The sequence below is a fragment of the Bombina bombina genome, chromosome 3 (genome assembly GCF_027579735.1).
Source record: "Bombina bombina isolate aBomBom1 chromosome 3, aBomBom1.pri, whole genome shotgun sequence".
Classification (NCBI taxonomy): domain Eukaryota; kingdom Metazoa; phylum Chordata; class Amphibia; order Anura; family Bombinatoridae; genus Bombina; species Bombina bombina.
This window is the reverse complement of record NC_069501.1, coordinates 24,865,625-24,873,124: the sequence shown is the minus strand read 5'-3', so window position 1 is coordinate 24,873,124 and position 7,500 is coordinate 24,865,625. Positions and strand designations below refer to the sequence as shown.

The following is a 7,500-nucleotide window of genomic DNA, read 5'->3' as shown; positions in this document are numbered from 1 at the left end:
GTTTGTATTAATTGTCATGACAAACTTGTTAAAGCAGATAATATTTCCTTTAGTAATGTACCATTGCCTGTTGCAGTTCCCTCAACATCTAAGGTGCAGAATGTTCCTGATAACATAAGAGATTTTGTTTCTGAATCCATCAAGAAGGCTATGTCTGTTATTTCTCCTTCTAGTAAACATAAAAAATCTTTTAAAACTTCTCTCCCTACAGATGAATTTTTAAATGAACATCATCATTCTGATTCTGATGACTCTTCTGGTTCAGAGGATTCTGTCTCAGAGATTGATGCTGATAAATCTTCATATTTATTTAAAATGGAATTTATTTGTTCTTTACTTAAAGAAGTACTAATTGCTTTAGAAATAGAGGATTCTGGTCCTCTTGATACTAATTCTAAACGTTTAGATAAGGTATTTAAATCTCCTGTGGTTATTCCAGAAGTTTTTCCTGTTCCTAATGCTATTTCTGAAGTAATTTCCAGAGAATGGGATAAATTGGGTAATTCATTTACTCCTTCTAAACGTTTTAAGCAATTATATCCTGTGCCGTCTGACAGATTAGAATTTTGGGACAAAATCCCTAAAGTCGATGGGGCTATTTCTACCCTTGCTAAACGTACTACTATTCCTACGTCAGATGGTACTTCGTTTAAAGATCCTTTAGATAGGAAAATTGAATCCTTTCTAAGAAAAGCTTATCTGTGTTCAGGTAATCTTCTTAGACCTGCTATATCTTTGGCTGATGTTGCTGCAGCTTCAACTTTTTGGTTGGAGACTTTAGCACAACAAGTAACAGATCATGATTCTCATAATATTATTATTCTTCTTCAGCATGCTAATAATTTTATCTGTGATGCCATTTTTGATATTATCAGAGTTGATGTCAGGTTTATGTCTCTAGCTATTTTAGCTAGAAGAGCTTTATGGCTTAAAACTTGGAGTGCTGATATGGCTTCTAAATCAACTCTACTTTCCATTTCTTTCCAGGGTAACAAATTATTTGGTTCTCAGTTGGATTCCATTATCTCAACTGTTACTGGTGGGAAAGGAACTTTTTTACCACAGGATAAAAAATCTAAGGGTAAAAACAGGGCTAATAATCGTTTTCGTTCCTTTCGTTTCAACAAAGAACAAAAGCCTGATCTTTCATCCTCAGGAGCAGTTTCAGTTTGGAAACCATCTCCAGTCTGGAATAAATCCAAGCCTTCTAGAAAGGCAAAGCCAGCTTCTAAGTCCACATGAAGGTGCGGCCCTCATTCCAGCTCAGCTGGTAGGGGGCAGGTTACGTTTTTTCAAAGAAATTTGGATCAATTCTGTTCACAATCTTTGGATTCAGAACATTGTTTCAGAAGGGTACAGAATTGGTTTCAAGATGAGACCTCCTGCAAAGAGATTTTTTTCTTTCCCGTGTCCCAGTAAATCCAGTGAAAGCTCAAGCATTTCTGAATTGTGTTTCAGATCTAGAGTTGGCTGGAGTAATTATGCCAGTTCCAGTTCTGGAACAGGGGATGGGGTTTTATTCAAATCTCTTCATTGTACCAAAGAAGGAGAATTCCTTCAGACCAGTTCTGGATCTAAAAATATTGAATCGTTATGTAAGGATACCAACGTTCAAAATGGTAACTGTAAGGACTATCTTGCCTTTTGTTCAGCAAGGGCATTTTATGTCCACAATAGATTTACAGGATGCATATCTGCATATTCCGATTCATCCAGATCATTATCAGTTCCTGAGATTCTCTTTTCTGGACAAGCATTACCAGTTTGTGGCTCTGCCGTTTGGCCTAGCTACAGCTCCAAGAATTTTTACAAAGGTTCTCGGTGCCCTTCTGTCTGTAATCAGAGAACAGGGTATTGTGGTATTTCCTTATTTGGACGATATCTTGGTACTTGCTCAGTCTTTACATTTAGCAGAATCTCATACGAATCGACTTGTGTTGTTTCTTCAAGATCATGGTTGGAGGATCAATTCACCAAAAAGTTCATTGATTCCTCAGACAAGGGTAACCTTTCTGGGTTTCCAGATAGATTCAGTGTCCATGACTCTGTCTTTAACAGACAAGAGACGTCTAAAACTGATTTCAGCTTGTCGAAACCTTCAGTCACAATCATTCCCTTCGGTAGCCTTATGCATGGAAATTCTAGGTCTTATGACTGCTGCATCGGACGCGATCCCCTTTGCTCGTTTTCACATGCGACCTCTTCAGCTCTGTATGCTGAATCAATGGTGCAAGGATTACACAAAGATATCTCAATTAATATCTTTAAAACCGATTGTACGACACTCTCTAACGTGGTGGACAGATCACCATCGTTTAATTCAGGGGGCTTCTTTTGTGCTTCCGACCTGGACTGTAATTTCAACAGATGCAAGTCTCACAGGTTGGGGAGCTGTGTGGGGATCTCTGACGGCACAAGGAGTTTGGGAATCTCAGGAGGTGAGATTACCGATCAATATTTTGGAACTCCGTGCAATTTTCAGAGCTCTTCAGTCTTGGCCTCTTCTGAAGAGAGAATCGTTCATTTGTTTTCAGACAGACAATGTCACTACTGTGGCATACATCAATCATCAAGGAGGGACTCACAGTCCTCTGGCTATGAAAGAAGTATCTCGAATTCTGGTTTGGGCGGAATCCAGCTCCTGTCTAATCTCTGCGGTTCATATCCCAGGTATAGACAATTGGGAAGCGGATTATCTCAGTCGCCAAACGTTGCATCCGGGCGAATGGTCTCTTCACCCAGAGGTATTTCTTCAGATTGTTCAAATGTGGGAGCTTCCAGAAATAGATCTGATGGCGTCTCATCTAAACAAGAAACTTCCCAGGTATCTGTCCAGATTCCGGGATCCTCAGGCGGAAGCAGTGGATGCATTATCACTTCCTTGGAAGTATCATCCTGCTTATATCTTTCCGCCTCTAGTTCTTCTTCCAAGAGTAATCTCCAAGATTCTGAAGGAATGCTCGTTTGTTCTGCTGGTAGCTCCGGCATGGCCTCACAGGTTTTGGTATGCGGATCTTGTCCGGATGGCCTCTTGCCATCCGTGGACTCTTCCGCTACGACCAGACCTTCTGTCGCAAGGTCCTTTTTTCTATCAGGATCTCAAATCCTTAAATTTAAAGGTATGGAGATTGAACGCTTGATTCTTGGTCAAAGAGGTTTCTCTGACTCTGTGATTAATACTATGTTACAGGCTCGTAAATCTGTATCCAGAGAGATATATTATAGAGTCTGGAAGACTTATATTTCTTGGTGTCTTTCTCATCATTTTTCTTGGCATTATTTTAGAATTCCGAGAATTTTACAGTTTCTTCAGGATGGTTTAGATAAAGGTTTATCCGCAAGTTCTTTGAAAGGACAAATCTCTGCTCTTTCTGTTCTTTTTCACAGAAAGATTGCTAATCTTCCTGATATTCATTGTTTTGTACAAGCTTTGGTTCGTATAAAACCTGTCATTAAGTCAATTTCTCCTCCTTGGAGTTTGAATTTGGTTCTGGGGGCTCTTCAAGCTCCTCCGTTTGAACCTATGCATTCATTGGACATTAAATTACTTTCTTGGAAAGTTTTGTTCCTTTTGGCAATCTCTTCTGCCAGAAGAGTTTCTGAATTATCTGCTCTTTCTTGTGAGTCTCCTTTTCTGATTTTTCATCAGGATAAGGCAGTGTTGCGAACTTCTTTTGAATTTTTACCTAAAGTTGTGAATTCTTTTTTTTTAAACTTTTATTTATAGATAACCAACAGCGTATATCAAACAAAAGCAAATCAAATTACAAATCTTTATACCACGCAGAGCGAAGATCAAGAAAAATAACATAACAAAACAAAACAAAGCAGCGCTGCATACAGAAAGACAAAAAAAAATGATCACATGAGGAAATAATTACTTCAATATATAAAATGATCATCAATACCTAATACCCTGCTCAAGATTTGTCATTATTAATATACACTGCTGAACTTTTAAAGGGTTTTTACATCACCTTGTTTACAGATTCAACACATAACCAAATCATATAAATATACACATAAATATAGACAGAAAAGAAAGAGAGAGAGAGAGAGAAAAAAAAAAAAAAAAAGGGACAATCCTCTCCTCCTCTCCCCCCCTCCAACTGTCCTTCCATATCTCCATATTGACCCATCCAGGCTACCTAATCCAATTATGTGGAAAAACATTTAATAGAGTCAATTCTGCAAAACTTTCTGATGCTAGAAAGGGGGAGAGAATCATTTTTTGAATAACACTTGGATAGGTTAATATAACCGGTGACCATTTCCATAAGAACTTCTTAATTCTTTTCTCAGAGGCATCATGGAGATGGAAAGATTCAAAGACAATCTGCTCCTGAAATATTTTAAAGACCTCAGCTAGTCCTAATAAACGCTTACTTTTCCAATTTTTAAGTATACAGAATCTAACTGCTAATATAACTGTATTTAAGCTTTCTATGGTGTTCCTATTAAAATCATCATTGAAAGGGTATAGAAAGAAAATATCCTCTACTGCTAGCAATATTGTAACTTTGTATAATTTATTAAACCAATAAATTATCTTCAGCCATAATTGTCTGACCATAGGGCAAGACCAAAACATATGGAGTATATCTGCCTTATAATATGCGCAACGTGGGCAGATATTGACTGATAAAGGGTAAAACTTTTTCATCTTCCATGGTGAAATATAGAAGTCATTAATCAGCTTCATATGTGATTCTTTCCAGGCCATTGGTACTTTGCATTTCTGCAGCAAATTAAAGCTTTGAGAAATATTTTCAAAATCTATCACGGGAATTTTTGCAGACCAAAATTTACCTAGATTATCCCTAATGGGCAGACTCTGCTTATTCAGCATGATATCATACAACAGAGAGATCGAGGCATCACCTGTAGTGAATTTTTGTATACAAAGTTTAATATCGGGCCAAACTATTGTGGATGTAGGCCGCCACTTCTGATCTAAAATCAAATGACGGATTTGAAAATACGCGAATAAATTGGATCTAGGTATATTGTAATTACTGAAAATATCTTCAGCAGGTACTATATGATAATTTTCGTCAAGAAATTGTTTCACATAAAGTAAACCTTTTTCTGCCCAGTCTCTAAATACTTTTTGATGTATCCCTGGAAGAAAACTCGGGTTACTTACAATAGGTAAGAAATCAGAAAAAGAATAATCCAGATCTAAAATTGCACAGGTTTTTTGCCATGCATATACTACATTCTTTATAGAGATAAGGCAGCTAATATTCTGCGGCAATTTCTGTACTTTGCAGTGCAAGATCGCTTTTAATGAAAATGGTGCAATTACAAATGATTCTATCTCTTCAGAAGAAACGATGTTGGAGCCAGCAATCCAATCCATTGCTATCTTAACCAGCGCCGCCAAATTGTAGAGTTTAAGATCAGGTAACGCTAAACCAGCCCCTCCAGGAGTTTGCATAAGTCTCCCTAAGGCCAATCGTGATTTTTTATTATTCCAAATAAATTTAGTAAATAAGGAGTTAATTCGCTTAAGATCCTTATTTAAGATAAACAACGGTAAATTCTGAAGCGGGTATAACAAACGTGGGAAAATGATAGATTTAATTAGCCTAACGCGTGCTGTCAAAGACAGTGGGAATGCAACCCATAGTTGTAAGTCATCAGCAATCTTTTGGAACAGTGGTTCAAAATTAGCTTTATACCAGCAACTAGGATTCCTGTGCAGAACCAGGCCTAGATATTTAATAGCATCGACCTGTTTAAAGGGAATACTAGGAGTTACTATCATTCTATCATTAAGGCACAATAATTCACTCTTCTCTAAGTTTATCTTATACCCAGAGAATGAACTGAAAAGTTTCAGAGTTTGTAACACTAATAAGATAGACTGCTGAACATTGGCTAAAAATAATAACACGTCATCCGCATACAACAAGATTTTCAGGGAATGTATACCAAACTGGCATCCCATTAACACTTCCCTGAACCGAATTGCTAGAGGTTCTAATGCAATATTAAAAAGCAAGGGGGACAACGGACACCCCTGCCTAGTGCCCCTTTGTAAAGTTATTTTGGATGACAAGGTCCCATTAATAAGTAAAAAAGATATTGGATTATAATAAATTCTATGAATGAAGTGTAAAAATTCTCCCTTAAACCCAAATTGCTCTAATGTTCTGAATAAATATTCCCAAATAATTGAATCAAAGGCTTTAATGGCATCCAGGGAAAGAATAGCCGCATCTTGCCAGACCGGTTTCTTCCTACCCTGATCTACATTCCACGCGTAATCCAACAGATTAATTACTTTACGTATATTTTTTGTTGGATTTCTGTCTATCATAAATCCAGTTTGATCTGGATGGATAATATTATGTAAACATTTAGAGATTCTTCCCGCAATAATTGCCATTAATATTTTATAATCTATATTTAAGACAGAAATTGGTCTGTAGGAAGCCAGATCTTCCGGGTTTTTACCTTTCTTTAGAATGAGAGAAATATTCGCCGCAGAGAAATAATTGGATATAGGATTCATTGTACAAAAATAAGAATTGAAAAGTTTTTCTAGTATCACTGATACCTCTTCACTCATACATTTATAGAATTCAGCGGGGAATCCATCGGGACCCGCTGCTTTGTTCATTTTTAAATTATCTATAGCTTTTCTGATTTCTTGTTTTGAAATCGGGGCATTTATCACTAACAAATCCTCATTAGATATTTTAGGGGCCTTTATCATATCCCAAAAATTGTTATGATTGACATTGTTTATTGCAGTATCGGAGTAGAGCTGTTGGTAATAAGTATAGAAAATTTCTAAGATCTCCTTAGTTTCTGTAACTCTACCTTTATCCGTTTGGATTGCCACTATAAGATTTTTCTTTTTTCTACTTTTAGTAAGTTTGGCCAAAAATTTGGCCGAGTACCCATGAATACCTTTAAAGTAAAGATTTATTTTAGTTTCTTCCTCTACTAATTTTTGTTTCAAGAAGAGATCTCTTTCCTTTCTCTTATCTCTATATTTCCCCCAATTCCCCACTGTAGGATTTGCACAATACATTGTGAAAGCATTCCTAACCTGATTTAAAATTTGAGTTTCTCTTATTCTGCTCTTCTTCTTACCTATACTTACAAAAACCTGGATTTCACCTCGTAAAACAGCTTTAAAAGCTTCCCAACAGATTTCAATCTTGTGAGAGTAACTTGAATTTTCAGCATAATAGCGCTGCCAAGAGGCTTTCATAAAATTAACAAATTTAGGGTTATTACATAAAAAGCGAGGAAAGATAAATCTAAGTGTTTTGATCCTTTCTTTGTTACCTGCTATAAAAGATAATGAGATGATGGCATGATCTGATATACTAATTTCTCCTATTTCGGCCTCTATTTCTTGTAAGGCTAATGTTTCTGAAATTAAAAAGAAGTCTATTCTTGAAAATGTTCCATGTGCTAAAGACTCACAAGAATATAGCAGCTTATCAGGATTGAATTCTAACAACATTAGTAGGGAAATTG

General features: G+C 36.6%; 1 protein-coding gene across 4 annotated transcripts in view; it reads left to right on the top strand.

The window, feature by feature from the left end:
- Window positions 1-7,500, top strand: part of TTF2 (transcription termination factor 2) — a 534,153-nt gene that overhangs the window by 234,006 nt on the left and 292,647 nt on the right. The window lies entirely within an intron of this gene.